The sequence below is a fragment of the Hyperolius riggenbachi genome, chromosome 3 (genome assembly GCF_040937935.1).
Source record: "Hyperolius riggenbachi isolate aHypRig1 chromosome 3, aHypRig1.pri, whole genome shotgun sequence".
NCBI lineage: Eukaryota > Metazoa > Chordata > Amphibia > Anura > Hyperoliidae > Hyperolius > Hyperolius riggenbachi.
Window position 1 is genome coordinate 491,605,083 of NC_090648.1, and position 19,894 is coordinate 491,624,976.

General features: G+C 45.0%; 1 protein-coding gene and 1 long non-coding RNA gene across 3 annotated transcripts in view; one reads left to right on the forward strand and one right to left on the reverse strand.

The window, feature by feature from the left end:
* LOC137564390 (uncharacterized) overlaps positions 1 to 19,894 on the reverse strand; it is a 160,235-nt gene that overhangs the window by 110,745 nt on the left and 29,596 nt on the right. The window lies entirely within an intron of this gene.
* NUP50 (nucleoporin 50) overlaps positions 17,890 to 19,894 on the forward strand; it is a 65,025-nt gene continuing 63,020 nt past the window's right edge. Inside the window, exon 1 of one of the 2 annotated variants that reach the window (XM_068278196.1) lies at positions 17,890 to 18,030. The gene's annotated coding sequence lies outside the window, so the exon portion shown is untranslated. The remainder of the gene's footprint in view (positions 18,031 to 19,894) is intronic. The other variant, XM_068278202.1, reaches the window with a different exon arrangement.

Below are 19,894 nucleotides of genomic sequence, written 5' to 3' on the forward strand. Positions count from 1 at the left end.
GCGATTTTAACCATGTCACTGCCTGTGTGAATTTATATTGGTACCTATGCGAATTCACATGCGAATTCGTGGCAAAAAACGCATGGGAAAAACGCATGCGATTTCCCTATTAAATACATTGTGTGCGATTAGCCTGCATTCCACACGCAGGCGAATTCTGAGGGCTCTGCCGTGCAGAAAAATCCTGCACAGAAAAACGCACAGCAAAACTGACAAGTGGAAACAGGCCCATCCACTTGCATTGGCTGTGCGAATCTGCATGCAGGAAACGCATGCAGATTCGCGATAGTGGAAACGGGCCCCTATAGTTTTTGAGAAAATCGATTTTAATGTTTCAAAGGAAAAAAAATACACATTTAAAAACCTGCCGACTTTAATGGTTAATAGCAAATCCACCTTAAATGCTAGAAACCCTAAACTTGCAGGATATGTTAAGGAGATCATTAGGAATAAGAGGAAAAAACAATTTTTCAAAAAGACCTTATAGTTTTTGAGAAAATCGATTTAAAGTTTCGAAGGAAAAAAGTATACTTTTAAATGCGGTAAATGTCACTTTTAGTAGCAAACCTAACGGTAGTGTAATTTTACATGCATCAAACAAAAGCGCAATAAATTTCCTGACGGGATTTCCAGTGGGTCTATACGCAGCCGCAGCGCTTTGGCCATATGGCTGTATGAAGATCCCTGGCATTTTTTCCTATTTTCTCAATTTTTGTTGAAGTGTGGGAATTAAAAAAAAAAAATGATGTGGGGTCCTCCCTCCTGAAACTTTTTAACCCCTTGTCCCCCATGCAGGCTGGGATAGCCAGAATGTGGAGCTCCGACCGATTGGGACTTCACACCCTGACTATACCAGCTGCAAAAAACGTCCCCTAATGCCGATTTTTGTTCCGGGGTATATGTTGGGGGGGGGGCAGGTTTATTGTGCCCTGGGGCCCCATTGTTGCTTAAACTGGCCCTGCACGGAGGGTTTGGATAGTTCTCAGCCTGTCGTTTCTCATACAACATAACTTAAAGTGAACCCGAGGTGAGAGTGATATGGAGGCTGCCATATTTATTTCTTTTTAAACTATACTAGTTGCCTGGCAGCCCTGCTGGTCTATTTGGCTGCAGTAGTGTCTGAATAACACCAGGAACAAGCATACAGCTAATCTTGTCAGATCTGACCACCATAATGTCAGAATCACCTGATCTGCTGCATGCTTGTTCGAGGTCTATGCCTAAAAGTATTAGAGCAGGGGTCTCAAACTCAATTTACCTGGGGGCCGCAGGAGACAAAGTCAGGATGAGGCTGGGCCGCATAAGGAATTTCACAATCGCGGCGCATCGCTGCCTCTGCCCGCCCCTCTCACTCTTCCTTCACAGAGAGGGGCGGGGAGAGGTGGCGATCCGTGCGGCGATTGACGTCAGGAGGGGCAGAGCTGAAGCTGAAAGCTCTGCCCCTTCCAGGAAATCCCGGCGGATTGCAGCCCGAGGTATTTGGGGGCTCTGCAGCCCTCGTTTAGCGGCGGGGATGCAGCGGATTACTTGGGAGCACTGAAGCGAACTATAAGGAAGCTTTTGCCAGCGAGGGCCACAAAATATTGTATCGAGGGCCACAAATGGCCCGCGGGCCGCGAGTTTGAGACCCCTGTATTAGCGGCAGAGGATCAGCAGGATAGCCAGGGAACTGGTATTGCTTAAAAGGAAATAAATATGGCAGCCTCTATATCCCTCTCACCACCTGGTTAACTTGAAATCCATCTTTTTTCTGCAGAAACTTTTGCTTTAACTCAGGTCTCTCAGTTGCAAGTCTGGCAGGAGCTGCGCTATTCCCTCGTTCGATCGCAAGCCTCGGTGACCGCGCCGCATGCTGAGAGCGACATCTCACAACACAGGCGCCACAATTAGCCCCCACTGGGAAGAAATTGCCGTGTTGCTGCCGGCCACTTGCTGGGTGAATTGCAAAGAAATATAGGTAAAGACGCATCCCTGACAGTCAATGTAAAATAGCTACAAATTACAATCTGTCCTCAGATGCACAATGCAAGACAAAACATGGAGAGCAAGAAGCGCTAAAGCGGAAAAATATCAATCATAAAAAAGAAGAAAAAACACACGCACAATGGCAACTGCAACAAAACTTGTGGATATAAACATGAGTGACTGTGAAGTAACATGTGACATAATGAGATATGTGAGTGTATGTATAGTCCCAAACCTGCACAGAACTAACCTGTTATTATTATTAAACTTAATTTATAAAGTGCTAACATCGTACGCAGCGCTGTACAATAGATAGGGGAAACATTACAGCATCCAACAATGTTTTACGGAAACGTTACAGCATTCAAAAATGATGCACAAAATAGCGATATAGCAATGTAGGAATAAATATAGCAGACGAGTCGCTAAGCCCATATGGTGGGGGAGAAGAGCACATGGAGTGGAGGGCCTTGCAAAATAGGCTTACAATCTAAGGGGTGGGGGAGAGAGACGCATAAAGGGGGTGGGGTGTAAGTCCAAGGAAGGGGATTGGAGCTATAAAGATGACAGGTAAGCAATAGAGAACAGATAGGTCTTTAAGGCCTGCTTGACTGAGGTGGAGGTAAACCTGATGGGGGAGGGAATTCCATAGAGTAGGGGCTACTCTGGAGAAGTACTGGAGCATCGTGAGTGAAGTGATGTGGGGGGGAGACATCTGTAGAGTGTTAAAGGAGCAGAGAGAGCGGGTTGTCGAGATGTATGAAGAGGAGGTATGGTGAATATATTTGTACGGCAGGCAAATCACTTTAAAGAGAACCAGAGACGAAGCAGCCTCATGTATTTTATTACATTTATCAGTGGGAACATGACAGTAAACACCTACCCTGCTTTTAGTCTCATTCTTATCTGCTTAATTAGTCTATTAGCAGCTGTGATAAGAATCCCCTCAGTCTAGGTTTGACCTGGAATCATTATAGCTGAGTCACTCTTCTGTGGAGTCTTTTCAAGCCCAAGTCTGCCACCTCCTGGCTCAGATTTCCTGCTTTGCATACTGAGAGCTGTGATGACATAGGAGGGGCTGCTGCTGCTGAGAGAGAATTTCTGAAACAGACAAGTGTGGCTGCAATATGATCTGTGTGCTCTGTGTGCACTCTGTCTGCATAGATGATGATGATGACTGCAGTTTCATTCCTATGAGAGACACTTCCTGCAGGCAGCTGCACATCATACCAAAATGAAAGCACACAGATGAAAGGCTGCAGCAGCCTTTCTCATATAGCCTAGACAGCACATCCAGAACAACTCATAACCCGGAAACAGAAGGGATATGAGCCGGCGGCCATATTTGATTTTTCCTGGAGCAATAATGGATAAAAAACACTAAAAAAGGCACACCAGAGCGGCGAAATTATCAGGTAGAGCATTTATTCTTTACAAGCTATCGACTGATATGTTTATTTTGTGTGAAACGTTCATCTCTGGTTCCCTTTAAATTTGACTGTGGTGCTTGTTTCACGCTGTAAGGGTTAAGAATCCAGCTATGCAAATTACACTGTTTCTTCAACCGGGGAAATGTCTGACCATAGGGCAATTCTCACCGATAACTAATTAGAGCTCATAAAACTCTTGTCTGCCTACGAAAAAAACACTTTTGAAAGCCTTTTGAATAGACAAAAAGTTCAGTAGTTTGAGATTTCTCTGTGTGGGACGTACATAAGTATTTAAAGGAGAAAAAAAAAAAGCCTGCTGTCAGTCCCTGGACAGTCAAAACTTCAATCCCAGATTTTTAACTTCTGAAACTAAGGCAAGACTATGGCTTTATGGGAAAGTGCTGATTCGGATTAGAGATAGAATTATTTATCAGTTTATTTTCACTTCTGGTTTACTTTAGCAGCCCTCATCTGCTGCTCCTCTCTGCCAATCTGTTATGAACTCAGACAATACTTGCTCTGCCTGCTGGTGGCAGGACTGATGTGCTTTTACCTATCTACCAGCAGGGGGTTCCACACTACTTTAAGATTGACTTGCAATCCACGATCTCACCTGCAGATGGCATCAGACTTCTGGACACTCTCTGGGACTTCCTCCTCCTGCCAGCAGAGGTCATTCTGCTTTAGACGTTGCAAACCTAATTTGCTGACACACCCATCTCTCCCAATATAAAGCCCCATACCCAGGTAGGTTTGAAATCGACTGTGGCAGACAATAACGACCATCGCTAATGATGCCCGACACATGATCACATTGCTCTTGCCGCTCCGTCACAGGCTCTTGTTGTCCCTCCTCCCCGCATAGCAACATACAGTGTCGTCAGGGAATAATAAAGGGAATAATATTAAAAAAAATGAAAAAATAAATAATTATTTCTCAGTTTTCTGCCATTATAGATTTAAAATGAAATGTGCTACGAAAAAAAAAAAAAGAACACGTTTTATTTGCCCATTTGTCCCAATTATTACAATGTTTGAATTGTGTCCATAGTAAAATGTATGGCGATAATATTTTATTTGGAAATAAAGCTGTATTTTTATTCATTAAGTGTTTTTTATACTATATCAATAATTACAAGCCTTTATTTACAAAAAAAAAAAACAAAAGAAAAAAAAAATTGATCAAGGTAACTATTTTTTTTTTAAATGTCATTGTTTTTATTTGATAACTAAAGGGTAGGAGCGAAAGGGGTTACAAATTAATAAAACATGTATGTGTATGACTTTGTGTATATGGGTGCATTTTTACTTTTTGGCCTCAAGATTGCACTACACTTAATTTCCATGTACTGAGTGTAGACAGTACATGGAAGTACTGTTTACTTTATTTTTGTGGATGAAAGCCTGAGTCTCGCTGATGCCGGCTCTCACTCATCACAGGCACTGTGATCGGGTTTGGGAACAAGCTGTTCCCATTCACCGATCACAGAATGGAAGGATTGCGACAGAAACGAACCGCAGCAGTGTTCAGGAACAGCTAGGTAAATAAACAAGTATGCATATTTACACCCCTGGTGCGCAAGTGAAGTTTCCAGGGACGTAAATATGCGTACCAGGGGTTGGGAAATGGTGTAATGAAAATCTATCTGCACCGGGTGGTTAGATGAGCAATTGAGTTTATATACATACAGTAGTTAAAGTATTTTAACCAGTTGCCGACCACGTCACGCTGATCGGCGAGCAGTCCTGGGGGCGGAGTTTGCAGGGGATCGCACGTGCTGATGCGCATGCATCCCCGCTCCGTCATCAGTCTCCCAGTGGCGATCGCCTCTAGGAGACTGTTAGATGGCGAACCCGCCATCTAATTACAGTGTACAGCACTGCGATCTACAGCAGCGCTGTACTGGGGACAGCTGTGTGTCATGGCTGTCCCCCTGGGAAGAAAAAAGTGATCCGCTGTCATAGGCTGAAGCCTATGACAACCGATCACGTTTATTGGCTGGCGGGGAACACAAAAATAACAAAATAATACACATTTTTATTAAAATAAATAAATATTTGCAAAAAAAATAAACATTGGGGAAGCGATCAGACCCCACCAACAGAAAGCTCTGTTTGTTTGGAGAAAAGGAGGGGGGGGTCACTGGTGTGCTGAGTTGTGCAGCCCTGCAACAAGGCCTTACAGAGACACTGAAGCGAAAAAAAAAATTATGATATTATGATTTGTATGTGTAGTACAGCTAAGAAATAAAACATTAAGAGAACCCGAGGTGGGTTTGAAGAATATTATCTGCATACAGAGGCTGGATCTGCCTATACAGCCCAGCCTCTGTTGCTATCCCAAACCCCACTAAGGTCCCCCTGCACTCTGCAATCCCTCATAAATCACAGCCACGCTGCTGACAAACAGCTTGTCAGAGCTGGCTGTGTTTATCTCTATAGTGTCAGTCTGCTGCTCTCCCCACCTCCTGCAGAACTCCAGTCCCCGCCTGAATCCCTTCCCTCCCTGCTGATTGGAGGGAAGGGACTGGGGCATGGACCGGAGCTATGCAGGAGGCGGGGGAACAGCTGAGACTGACACTACAGATGTAAACACAGCCTCACAGCACGGCTGTGATTTATGAGGGATTGCAGAGTGCAGGGGGACCTTAGTGGGGTTTGGGATAGCAACAGAGGCTGGGCTGTATAGGCAGATCCAGCCTCTGTATTCAGATAACATTCTTTAAACACACCTCGGGTTCTCTTTAAGGGTAACAGTGTTGCGTACAGTGCCATGCAGAGAGAGAGATGATGGTGCTGTATAAAATAAACCGATAACAGAGTGTTTTCAACATCCGGCCAGTCACAGTAAATGATGGTGATGGAGAGGAAATTGATGAGTTTATAGTGAAGGTGTTGATGTCAGAGTTGCTGCCATGATCCACCCCTACCAAACCCTCCCCCTGAGATGCTTTATATTTGTCAGATAATCACTATATTGGATAGATCATACTGTGCATTGCCGGTCGGAGGTCACAGACAGTCGCTGCATGACAATACGTCACTTCTGAGGTCTGACGTCCAGCGACTTCTCTAACAGAGAACACTGAGGCCTGGCGGATGTACAGAGATGGAACTATAGACTGCATGGCTCATTGTATAGCAGATAAATCATGACTTTTTACACTACATGTGCTGCTTCACACTACATGTGACAGCGCTGCACATACAATTGTACGGCCGTGCGCACAGAGTGCTTTTAGATTACGTGTGCGATAACAAGCACATTACACAGCAACTGTTCATGGCATAAAAAATTATGTGACCACTTTAACTTCCAGAGTGTGTGTTGCATTATGCCCTTAAGGCTGGCTTCACACTACAAATTGGCGTTAGCGTTGCAGTGCGGCGCCAAAAACAAGCCTTCAGGGAACACCGCGTTAGTACACGGTGTTCCCTGTCTGGCATCCGTCCAAACAGGAAGTGACACGTGCTTGCGGTCACTTCCTGTTTTAGATATGCAGTAGTGCATAGAAGCGTATAGTAAAAATACGCTTCCGCGCATGCGCACTGCCAATGTGTTAAAAGAACCCTGCGTCGCCATAGACTAACATGACTTCTGGGCCAAAGCAGATCTCTGCAGGAGCCCCGCGGTAACGTAGGTATGCGCTAGTGTTAAATTGGGCACTTCCGGCGCAGCGTACCGGAGCGTGGGAGGTATGAACTTCCCCATAGACTTTTATTAGGCTGCGGTAGCAGTGCAGCAATTTGCCACACCGCACCGCCACGGTGTGAAAGGGCCCCAATGGAAACCGGAGACGACCTTCAGGCTGAAGATCTTCCACCGTCTTCCCACCAGGGTTGTGGAGTTGAAGACGAGAAGTTGGGGGCAATTTTGGGTGCCTGGAGTCAGAGCCAGGACAAGGTCCTCCAGCACCTCCAGCACCCAAGGCTGAGACACCAAAGCCCGCCCCTCCATCCCTCCCACCCCAGCCATCACACACTGATTGCTATTAGACTATGAGACGCCCCAGGGCCCCCAACCCCCCCCCCTCCCAACACTTTAATCTCTAGTTATCTGGCTTGCAGTCACTGCCATGTATCCCCTTTTGTTATTTCTCTCTGCTTCAAACACAATAGGGGAATGATAGCTGAGTGAGTTGTGCACCCCCTCCTACACTGCGCCCTGAGTCTGGAGCCTCTCCCGCCTCGGCCCGGCCCTGCCTGGAGTCGGTGGTTTCCTAAACTGAGGACTCGGAGTCGGATGATTTTTGTACCAACTCCACAGCACTGCTTCCCGTCCGCCAGTGAAAAGCCCCTTAGCACGTGCAAAGGCACTTTGCATGCGCTACTACGTGCCCAAAACGTTGCGTGCGCAAAGTTTAGCGTGTGCGCGAAACGTCACACCGCCCTCGTGCTAAGCGTACTTAGCACGCGGATGGTGCAACATTTCGCGTGCACCGGTGCGACACCGCGCAGTGCTAAACTTTGTACGCGATCTGTAACAGCTTTAGACGTGCAAACTACTCAGCACCCTAAATTGCACGTCCAAAGCTGTTAGGCGTGCTAACTAGGTTAGCACACCTTTGTGAATCGAGCCCTATATGTTTTATTTTTGGTTTTTTTTTCACTTCTGGCTTTAAAAGGTAACTGAAAGATATTGCAGTTTTAGAGCAGGTGCAGAGACGAGCAACAAAATTGATACGTGGGATGGAAGGTCTCACTTACCAAGAAAGGTTAGATAAACTGGGTTTATTTAGTCTAGAGAAAAGACGCCTTAGAGAAGTTAGAGGGGATCTACTTAACATGTATAAATACATCAGAGGGCAATATAAAAGCCTGGCGGATGAGCTTTTCGGCCCTAGGATTTCACAAAGGACTAGAGGACATGATCTGCGCATGGAGGAAAAACGTTTTAGCCATTTATTTAGGAAAGGGTTCTTTACAGTAAGAGTGATTAAGATGTGGAATGCATTGCCACAGGAAGTAGTTATGGCAAATTCTATACCTGCATTTAAAGGGGGCTTAGATGCTTTCCTTGCGTTGAAAGACATCCATGGCTACAATTACTAGGTAGTGCCTAATGATGTTGATCCAGGGATTTTTATCTGATTGCCATCTGGAGTCGGGAAGAAATGTTTCCCTTTTGGGGCTAATTGGACCATGCCTTGTAAGGGTTTTTTGCCTTCCTTTGGATCAACAGGGATATGTGAGGGAGTAGGCTGGTAGGCTCGCTACATGATTTAAAAAAAAAAAATCAAAAGAAAAGTGCTGTGCTGCCCCCTTGCCGGCGGGAATTGGACCGGCAAGGGGGTTAAAACAAAAACAAAGAAGTATTTGGCTTGAGGAATGCCCTGTAAACAATAGGAAAGGAACACAATTATGCAATGAGTAAAAGTTCATCTCAGATCCACTTTTAATATAATGGATACTACAGTGATTTTCCTGCATGCTGGGCTGATGTCTGTGTTTTGGTTCACCTCCGTCTTCACTCCTGGCTGCTGAATAAGCCAGGAATATTTCTCTATAATACTTGCTGCAGAGTTACTTTGTTGTTTCTCATGAAATAAACAAAGTCGCTGGAAGGAAGGTTTGATCGTGCATTGTACAGATAAATCATTCTGCTCATCTGCTCACCAAGCTGTTCCCCGACATCTTCTTGTTGTTGACATTCAGAGCAGGATTTCCCCTCTCCGTTCTTATGTAAATAGCTGCACTTTGTCACTTTAGAGACACGTTTCTGTAGATGAAGACGCTAAGGCCTGAAATACACGAGGATCTGCGGACTACCTCATCGGTGATCGGTTGGTCAGAGATGCGAGAAACACGTGGCTTTCCCAATTAATCCTTTGTTTAAAGGGACACCGAGCAGTGCAAAAACTATGGAAAGATGCATATCATTTTAAAGCTCTCTTTCTCCTCTTTCCAATGATATATAAACCGCCACCCTACGCCTTTTAGTTTTCGCTATTTTCGCGATTGAAATTGCCGCGGCCGCAATTTCGACCGCGAAAATAGAGAAAACTAAAAGGCGTAGGGTGGCGGTTTAGGTGTCGTCAGAAAGAGGAGAAAGAGACCTTTAAAATGATACCCATCTTTCCATAGTTACATTGTATTACACAGGGCGACTTTTTCTCAAAGTCAGCAGCTGCATTCAGCAGAAAAAGTCGCCCTGTGTAATACAATGTAACTATGGAAAGATGGGTATCATTTTAAAGCTCTCTTTCTCCTCTTTCTGACGACCCCTAAATCGTCGCCCTACGCCTTTTAGTTTTCTCTATTTTCGCGATCAAAATCGCGGCCGCGGCAATTTCAACCGCGAAAATAGCGAAAACTAAAAGGCGTAGGGTGGCGGTTTATATATCATTGGAAAGAGGAGAAAGAGGGCTTTAAAATGATATGCATCTTTCCATAGTTTTTGCACTGCTCGGAGTCCCTTTAAATACAGGGTGGGCCATTTATATGGAAGAAGTTTTAAATCAGAATGATACTATTTATTGGCTAACTAAAAATGAATAAAAATAAGCAAGCTTTCGGCCTTGCAGCCTTCGTCGGGCTTCAATCCTGTTTGCTTGCAGGCTGGTGGTACAGAAAGCTATATACATGCAACATCAAATGGGAAAACAGATATTTTTTCAAGCATAAATACATGTCATTAAGATGCCTTAATTCAAACAGAACATCTAAATGGGGTTAGAGATTGTTAGCTGAGATAAGGATCCTTGTTTGCTCCATGCTCACAGACCTGGGATTAGGATTGACCCAGAGGTATTGTAAATTCTTAGTTCACAAGTTCAGCTAGAATGGCTGAGAAAGTTCAAATATCATCAGCCTCATACCAATATAATAGTTGTTGTCCTTATTCAAACCGTTCTGCACAGCTTTGAACCAATTTATAAATTTTGTTTCTGCTATTAATCGATCATTTGACGTTTTGAAGCCACCCTTCAGGGCAGTGACACGAAGATCATCCATGCTGTGTCCGTTGGACCGAAAGTGTGTAGCAACTGGGAGTTCAGATTTGGTATTGTTAATAGTCTGCCTGTGTCCATTCATACGTTTGCACAGAGTTTGTCCAGTTTCTCCCACGTACATAACATTGGGGCATTTAGCACACATGATCAGATATACCAGATTGGTGGAACCACAGGAAAATGTACCTTGTACTCTGTACTCCTGTTGTGAACCTGGTATCGTTAACCTGTCAGTGGAGTAAATGTGTCTGCAAGTCCCACATATTTTTTGTCGGCAGGGTGATCTTCCGTTTTGTTGAGGCCTATTCAAAGAGCTCCTGACAATCATCTGTTTTAGATTGTGTGGTTGCCGATATGACAAGATAAAACTTCTTGCTTTTACTGATGGCTAACACGGTACAATACCCTACTGCCATTTATATGGATACATCTAATATTGCCATTTATATGGATACACCATTTTATGTGAATGGTGAAGTTAACAAACAAAACCACTGCTATTGGTCTGACACTAACCCACATTGGAAAGATCCCTCCAAGTCTGTAGGAACAAGAAAATTGATGGCATGGTGTGGTATATGGCATGTATCCATAGATAATGTGTATCCATATAAATGGCTCACCCTGTACTTTAGGACCGCGCTAATTGGCTGCCAGGGCGTACATTTCAATACACCGACGCTGTCGCCGCTCCTGACAATCTCGCCGCTGTCTTCCCGCCGCAGCTAATTCGCTCTGCCGTCTCTATAACGGCAGAGCCCTGTGGGTGGGTCAGGAGCCGATTTTATTGGCTCCTGACCCTGTCTATCAAAGTAAGCATCTCTCATTGGCTTACATTGATAGGCGGGGTCAGAAGCCAATAAAAGCGTTCCTGACCTGCTCACAGGAACTCTGTTGTCATAGAGAGGCGTCCCAGGCGTGTGGTATGGACGGCGATTGCAGCAGGTATTTGCGGCGATTCGTTGGTATTCGTCGTTCTTCCGCCATTTCTTGTACCAGCAGTCTCTGGTCATTAAGGGGGCAGAGACCGCTGTTACTTAAGTGGTTAAAACGAGTATTTTCAGCCTCGGAGAACAGAGAAGGGGTGTCAAAAGTTTACCACGTTAGTTAAAATAAACACTCAACCTTCAGGCCGGTTTCACACTTCTATCCATCGTTATAGGTGTGCTGCGATGCCCCTGGCAGCCAATGGGCCTGATTCACAAAGCGGTGCTAACAGTCAGCACGCTAGTGAAAAGCCCTTTATCACGCCTAAACTCTGTTTAGGCATGATAAGTTTAGGTGTGATAAGTTTAGGCATGATAAGTTTAGGTGTGATAAGTTTAGGCATGATAAGTTTAGGTGTGATAAGTTTAGGCATGATAAGTTTAGGTGTGATAAGTTTAGGTGTGATAAGTTTAGGCATGATAAGTTTAGGTGTGATAAGTTTAGGTGTGATAAGTTTAAGCACCAACTGGGTTAGCACCGCAGTGCACAGCTGATCAAAAGTTTTGCGCTAGCAAAGTCTGGTGCACTTTGCATAGAGTTTAATGGCGCTGCTTTGCGTGTGGGACTTTGCGCGCGATCTAAACTTATCATGCCTAAACTTATCATGCCTAAACTGAGTTTAGGCATGATAAAAATGGTTATCACGCCTAAAGTCTTTAACTGGGTTATCGCCGCTTTGTGAATCGAGCCCATTATGTCCCTCGCCGCAGCTCCGATGTAGTTGAATAAGGGGTAATATGTTGCTGTAGCCATTGGTCTCAATTCACTAAGCTTTATCAAACACTTCAAATCAAATCTTTGATAATTTACCTAGATTTATTGAATGTTTTATCGATAAAACATTCAATAAATATATAACACCTTAGTGAATTCAAAATTATATTTTACCCATAAGGAAAATTAACAAATGTTTGATAAACTGTTAGTGAATTGAGGCCACTCTTAGGGCTTAGGGGGCTATTGATCTTAGGGTTGGGGCTCCCACTAAAGTTTAGCCATTGGTCCCCATGTTTTGCAGTTACTTCTTTGCTCTGCCATCCTCTCCTGTCTTCTCAGAGAAGGGAGATCAATGCATTATTGATCGGACCGACTTTTAAAGCTTTTTGTGACTAGCAATTTGAAGCGCAATTATTTGGCTCGTTGATAAAGATCGTCTGGATGTTTTGTTCCACGGCAGATCGCGCCTCTCGCGGCCCCAGCACGACTCCTGGGAGACCAGCATGTCCATGTTTCCTGTACAAGCGCAAGCTCCTTGTCATACACGACCACTGGGGTCAGGCTTATCTCTGCAGGATGGGGGGCTGATTATCCACCGCTGGGACGATGTGGCGAGCGCGCCAGCGTTAAAGCCTTGGATGTTAATTACAGGAGGGAACTCGCATCTAATTTGTTTCATTTGTCACACACCCCGAAGAGGCACTCGGAATAATTGCTGTGTACCGCGGCGGCAGGAGCCCGGCACCCCACAGTTAGGCGCTTCTGTTCCCGGCCAGATGGAAGTCAGCTTGCCAGTTACCAGCAGGATGTACAAATGGCTTTTGTTGCGTGCGGCGCTGTATCAGAGCTTTGCGAGTTTTCTCAATGAGGCGGCGGGGATTGTGCTGTGTACACAATGCAGCCGAGTCAGCAGTGAAATCATATTCTCTGCGGCACGGGAGATAAAGACCAGTCCAAACGGAGAGGACCGGATACATCCGGGAAGTACAATATGCAAAAATGTGTCATTCTGTCCAGCCAGTCCCATTATTCAGATCAGCAGCTCTGTGCCCTCACCAAAAGTAATATGGTATTTTGCACATGGGCTTGGGCAAAGCCCCTCCCCTAGCCTGCTGAGTGGGCAGTGGAGATAAGCATCAGTAAAATGTGTCATCATTCTGCTCATGCACCATAATTAAAGGACACCTCCAGTGAAATGAATAAGGAGGCTGCCATATTTATTTCATTTTAAACAATACCAGTTGCCTGGCAGCTCTGCTGGTCGATTTGGTTGAAGTAGTGCTAGGGCCCTTTTCCACTAGGTAGGTTTTTGCCAAAAACGCAAAACGCATACGTTTGCTGATTCTTAAAGGATACCCGAACTGAAATGTGACATAATGAGATAGACATGGGTATGTACAGTGTCTAGCACAAAAAAAACTAGGCGGTGTTCCTTTTTTTATTTCTCTGCCTGAAAGAGTCACACACAGGCGTCTGCTGAGCTTTTGCTTGGCATTGCGTTCAAACGCCAGCGTTTAAACGCCAGCGTTTAAAAGCTAGCTTTTGAAAGCTTTTGAAAAGCGTTCAAGGCTAGCAGTTCTGGTCTCTGCTATTGTTTCCTCGCGTTTACTGCCTCTGAAAGCAGCATGTTGCTTTTGAGACTAGACGCAACGCTGGGATCTACTGCCAGGCTTTCATGAAAGCCTGCAAAAGCCAGCTCTAAACGCTCCCATTCACTTGCATGGGATGGCAGTAGATCCCAAAAAACGCTGCGTCTGAAACGCTGCGTTAAACTGCACAAAAACGCCCGTCTGAACCAGCCCTTAAGTATAAGGTATGCAAGTGGCTGACTCAGTCCTGACTCAGACAGGAAGTGACTACAGTGTGACCCTCACTGATAAGAAATTCCAACTATAAAACACTTTCCTAGAAGAAAATGGCTTCTGAGAGCAAGAAAGAGGTAAAAAAGGGGAATTTCTTATCAGAGAGGGTCACACTGTAGTCACTTCCTGTCTGAGTCAGGACTGAGTCAGCCACTTGCATACCTTACATTTAACTCTTTCAGGCAGAGAAATAAAAAAAGGAACACAGCATAGTTATTTGTGTGCTAGGCACTGTACATACCCATGTCTATCTCATTATGTCACATTTCAGTTTGGGTATCCTTTAAGTGTAGCCTGTTTAAAGTAAGAATCTTGGGTGGCCTTTTCCACTGCTGCGTTTCGATTTAAAAAAAATGCAAACTAATGTCTGTGTGATTATGATGCGTTTTGTGGCTTGCAAAAGTATTCGGCCCCCTTGAAGTTTTCCACATTTTGTCACATTACTGCCACAAACATGAATCAATTTTATTGGAATTCCACGTGACAGACCAATACAAAGTGGTGTACATGTGAGAAGTGGAACGAAAATCATACATGATTCCAAACCTTTTTTAAAATTAAATAACTGCAAAGTGAGGTGTGCATAATTATTCAGCCCCCTGAGTCAATACTTTGTAGAACCACCTTTTGCTGCAATTACAGCTGCCAGTCTTTTAGGGTATGTCTCTACCAGCTTTGCACATCTAGAGACTGAAATCCTTGCCCATTCTTCCAGCTCAGTCAGATTAGATGGACAGCGTTTGTGAACAGCAGTTTTCAGATCTTGCCACAGATTCTCGATTGCATTTAGATCTGGACTTTGACTGGGCCATTCTAACACATGGATATGTTTTGTTTTGAATCATTCCATTGTTGCCCTGGCTTTATGTTTAGGGTCGTTGTCCTGCTGGAAGGTGAACCTCCACCCCAATCTCAAGTCTTTTGCAGACTCCAAGAGGTTTTCTTCCAAGATTGCCCTGTATTTGGCTCCATCCATCTTCCCATCAACTCTGACCAGCTTCCCTGTCCCTGCTGAAGAGATGCACCCCCCGAGCATAATGCTGCCACCACCATATTTGACAGTGGGGATGGTGTGTTCAGAGTGATGTGCAGTGTTAGTTTTCCGCCACACATAGCGTTTTGCATTTTGGCCAAAAAGTTCCATTTTGGTCTCATCTGACCAGAGCACCTTCTTCCACATGGTTGCTGTGTCCCCCACATGGCTTGTAGCAAACTGCAAACGGGACTTCTTATGCTTTCTGTTAACAATAGCTTTCTTCTTGCCACTCTTCCATAAAGGCCAACTTTGTGCAGTGCACGACTAATAGTTATCCTATGGACAGAGTCTCCCACCTGAGCTGTAGATCTCTGCAGCTCGTCCAAAGTCACCATGGGCCTCTTGACTGCATTTCTGATCAGCGCTCTCCTTGTTCGGCCTGTGAGTTTAGGTGGATGGCCTTGTCTTGGTAGGTTTACAGTTGTGCCATACTCCTTCCATTTCTGAATGATCGCTTGAACAGTGCTTTGTGGGATGTTCAAGGCTTTGGAAATCTGTTTGTAGCCTAAGCCTGCTTTAAATTTCTCAATAACTTTATCCCTGACCTGTCTGGTGTGTTCTTTGGACTTCATGGTGTTGTTGCTCCCAATATTCTCTTAGACAACCTCTGAGGCTGTCACAGAGCAGCTGTATTTGTACTGACATTAGATTACACACAGATGCATTCTATTTAGTCATTAGCACTCATCAGGCAATGTCTATGGGCAACTGACTGCACTCAGACCAAAGAGGGCTGAATAATTACGCACACCCCACTTTGCAGTTATTTATTTTTTAAAAATGTTTAGAATCATGTATGATTTTCGTTCTCCTTCTCACGTGTACACCACTTTGTATTGGTCTTTCAGGTGGAATTCCAATAAAATTGATTCATGTTTGTGGCAGTAATGTGACAAAATGTGGAAAACGTCAAGGGGGCCGAATACTTTTGCAAGCCACTGTATTTATACTGGCTCCAGAGCCATACTTGGGCATAGGCCTGCTAGGCAGTACACTGGGGGGCATTACTTGCCAAAGAGATTGCCAAAGTGCACTTTAAAGTGTACCTGCGACATGAGATAAACGTATACAATGTACAGTACAAAACATATTAATTTGCATTGGGCCTAATGGAAATCTGATGGCAACAAAATGCCATCAGATCGATTTTCAATAGATTTCATACTGAAATCTATTGGAAATCTGTTCCTAGTAAAAAATGTTCCTAAACACTTTAGATAGATCAAAAAATCTACTGATGATCTATCTGCTGCTAATCTAACGGGTGTATGGCCACCTTTACTTTGTAAATGTTTAAATATACTTAAAATAATAGTGGGATACTTAAAAAGTCATTTTTAGGAGTAAGGGGATAAATATAATTGTTTATCTCATCGGTTTATTTTCACCTCGGGTTCACTTTAAAGTGAACCTAAAGCCATAAAAAAAAAAATGAGATGAACTCACCTGGGGCTTCCCTCAGCCCCCTGCAGCCGATCGGTGCCCTCGCAGCTCCGCTCCAATGCCTCTGGACCCGCCGGCGACGACTTCTGGTTTCGCCGTCACCGGCCGACAGGCATGGGAACGCGAGTGATTGTTCGCGTTCCCAGCCTGTATATAGCCCCCTATGCTGCTATTGCGGCTCCTTAGCAGCATAGGGGGCGATATACAGGCGGGGAACGCGAACAATCACTCGCGTTCCCATGCCTGTCGGCCGGTGACGGCGAAACCGGAAGTCGTCGCCGGCGGGTCCAGAGGCATCGGAGCGGAGCTGCGAGGGCACCGATCGGCTGCAGGGGGCTGAGGGAAGCCCCAGGTGAGTTCATCTCATTTTTTTTTTATGACTGAGGGCCCTTTTCCACCTGCAGTCGCTAGCGTTCACGCTGAACGCTAGCGATTGCTGAATCGCAAAACCGGCGATTCCCCGACGTTTTGCGGGCGCGATTTTGCTATGCTATGCACTGCATAGCAAAATCGCGGCAAATATCGCTCCGCCGCGCGTTCGCGTTCGGGTAAAAAACGAATCGCGGTAGTGGAAATGACCTACCGCGATTCCTATGTTAAAAAGCAAACCGTAGCGATTGTAAAATCGCTAGTGGTTTGCGACTTTGCGATTCAGCCAGCGCAAACGCGCTGGTGGAAAAGGGCCCTTAAGGTTATCTTTAAGTCTTTGGGAACTGCAGAAGAGTAGAATGCTCCCGGCCACAAGAACAAGAGCGGAGGCGTGCGACCGGGCTGTGCATGCGCAGTAGCTTCCGATTCTGAGGGCTGGTGCACACCAGAGCGGTTCTGAAGCGTTTTTTAAAACGCTTGCAGGGGGTAAACCGCTTGGCTAATAAAAGTGAATGGGATGGTGCACACCAGAGCGGGTTGTTTCTGCCTCAATGTTAAAGTATAGGAAAGTGGAAAACCGCTCTGAAAAATGCTAGATCAGAGCGGTTTTCCAGGTGTTTTTGTTACAGTAGCTGTTCAGTAACAGCTTTACTGTAACAATATTTGTAATCTGCTACACAAAAATGCTCCAAAATGCTAGGCATGTTTAGAAAACATGCCTAGAATCGCTCTGAAATCTGCTCCAAAAACCTCTAGCGTTTTGCAGATCTGCTAGAGGTTGTTGGTGTGCACTGGGCCTGACACTTGGATCTTTTGGAGTGGCTAACAGCAGACTGGAGGGGATCTGAGTTAAAGAGAAACTCTGAGTAAAAATTGAACTTTATCTTACTCAGTAGCTGATACCCCCTTTTACATGAGAAATCTATTCCTTTTCACAAACAGACCATCAGAGGGCGCTGTATGACTGATATTGTGGTGAAACTCTTCCCACAAGAAACCCCTCCCACAAGAAAAGTTCGAACTTTTGGCAGTTTCCTGTCTGTAAACCTTGTTGCATTGTGGGAAATAGCTGTTACAGATGTTTCCAACTGCCAAAAACCATGCAGCAACTACATCACCTGCCAACAGTAAAATGTTCACTGGAGTTCCTATTAAAAGCAAGGTGTGACAATCCAGCCCCGCGATCCTGTCGAGATCTGCTCCCGTTAGCGTACGCAGGAAGTACGGGTGCAGACGGACAACGAAGACCGGTTGCTGGATCGTCAGAGGTAAGAAAGAAAAGGGCGACAGAGCATGCCAATCCTGTCTAATCTGCTCCTGTTAGCATACGCAGGAAGTACCGTGAACAGACTGACAATAAAGATTGGTTGCGCAGCTGCCGACAATATGTAATGGGACAAACATCCACCAATCGCGTATTACTAGGCCACTGTTGCCATGCAGGTCTCATGCACTAGAGACTGCTGGAGGCAAATTCACTGTGTTCGTAGTAAACGATTAAGATTGGTTGGAGGTGTCCATACATGTACAATCCTGATTGTATATACAATCGGTAAACTAAAAATATTGATTTCGCGCTGGAAATCGGGTAAATACACTGCCACCACTCTTCGATTTGATAGGGCGAAGAGACCCCAACGCTATCATGATACGGTAGCCAGCCCAATCACGTTCAACATGCTCCAGTCACCGTTCGGGGAATAGTCACTTCCGAAGGCTTAAAAACTGTGAGCAATGCGACGTTAAAGAAAGGTTACTGGGTCCATATATGATGCAATCTCGATTGTCTCCAATCGAGAAAACTAAAGTTATTGATTCCGCACAGGAAATCGGATACTAGCTAATCCTAGAAGGAAGAAATGGTTATTTACAACCTAGCTAGCAAAGCAACAATTTATAAGAAAATGATAAAACAATGCGGTAGTATGACTGACTCTTCAGAGGGCAGATTCGTTATAGCAGCAATCAGATGACCAGAACAGGCACAAGACTGAACGATAAAAATCGTTAGTTTATTTCTAAACTACATACACACAGCTTACTTTAGAACAGTTTGGTTTGATAGAGAGTAGAGATGAAAAGAAACAGAAATTCTTAATATACAGTTCAAATACCGTTATTGGTAGTCCATGCGGCAATCGCAAGTCTTTGGCGTAAAGTCCAAGATGGCGGTTTTGGGCCCGTGTCCTGCGGGCTGGTCGATTTGATGTTACTTCGACGTCAAATGAAAGGTGAAGGACCTGGACCTTTGGGTCATGTGAGTTTTGTTCCTCACTGTAGGTGGGGAGAGTTATGATACGTACAAGTCCAGCCTTGTGCAATTTGAATAAGGCAATGCCCCCTTAGGCAGGGAGAGGTTTTGGGCCAATTCATATTTTGCTCGCTCTCGGCATGCCCGTAGGTAATATCAAGAACCCGAATGAATATTCATAATCAGCGTAAGTGTGTGAATCTGCTAATACCAAACACGAGGAGTCTGGATCGCTAATAGCACCATCCCCCCCTTTCACCTTACTGGCACTGGTTCCGAAAGATCCAGAGGGCTGAAAATATCTCAGGACCAGTGTCATGTGGAATCTAATAAACTCTGTGAATTTGAGGGAACTGCGATCTTGGGAACACCAGAAATATTACAAAACTGTGCCTATTTATTAAATATAGCTTCTAAGGTTTGTTGAATCTTTGGGTGTCCCCAGATGGCGTGATAAGGATCATTCCTGTCTCCTTTCAACTCAGGCCACAAGGCAGCTACGTGTCGGACTCCTGCTGGGTCGGTGGCTAGCCGTCTACCAGTGGATGCCTAAATTGGGTTTGTCAGGCTGATATCTCACCTTCCTCTGATGGATGAGCTATATAACTACCCAGCAAGGCTAGGTGACAAATTCCACCCTGAGAAGCTATGTAATTAGAAGCTACCAGAGAGCCAGGGTTTGCTACATTTGACCAGGGAGAGGAACTGTTAACCTCTGGCTTCCCTGATCTTTTTGTAAACCAAGCCTTTCCCTATCTGCTGTCACTTTTTAAAGGGAACCAGAGAGAATGACACATACATACCTGGGGCTTCCTCCAGCCCCATACGCACGGATCGCGCCCACGCCGCCGTCCTCCGCTGCCTGGATCCGCCGCCACCAG